This window comes from Penaeus monodon, chromosome 19 (assembly GCF_015228065.2).
Source record: "Penaeus monodon isolate SGIC_2016 chromosome 19, NSTDA_Pmon_1, whole genome shotgun sequence".
Taxonomy (NCBI): Eukaryota; Metazoa; Arthropoda; class Malacostraca; order Decapoda; family Penaeidae; genus Penaeus; species Penaeus monodon.
Genome location: NC_051404.1, coordinates 39,990,653 through 39,990,937, shown reverse-complemented (window position 1 = coordinate 39,990,937; position 285 = coordinate 39,990,653).

Here is a 285-nt window from a genome sequence, read left to right as displayed (position 1 = left end):
GGACTTCCTTAATGGAGGGTTACGCCGCCATATTTGATAACGTGGCAAATTTTTAAAAATAAATTTCCGCACATGGTAATGATAAAATTATCAGATGTTTATTATAATTGTAACTTTATATTCTTTCAGTAGCTTGAATATTAAGCTGGTATTTACCTTGTGTGCAAAACAGCAGTAAGACTGAAGAATGCCTTGTTTATCAGATTGGATTTTTTCCCCTGTAAAACCAGGAGTCCTTTGCAGAACTTCGTTATTTATTCCTCACTTTTCCACAACCCCCCCCCT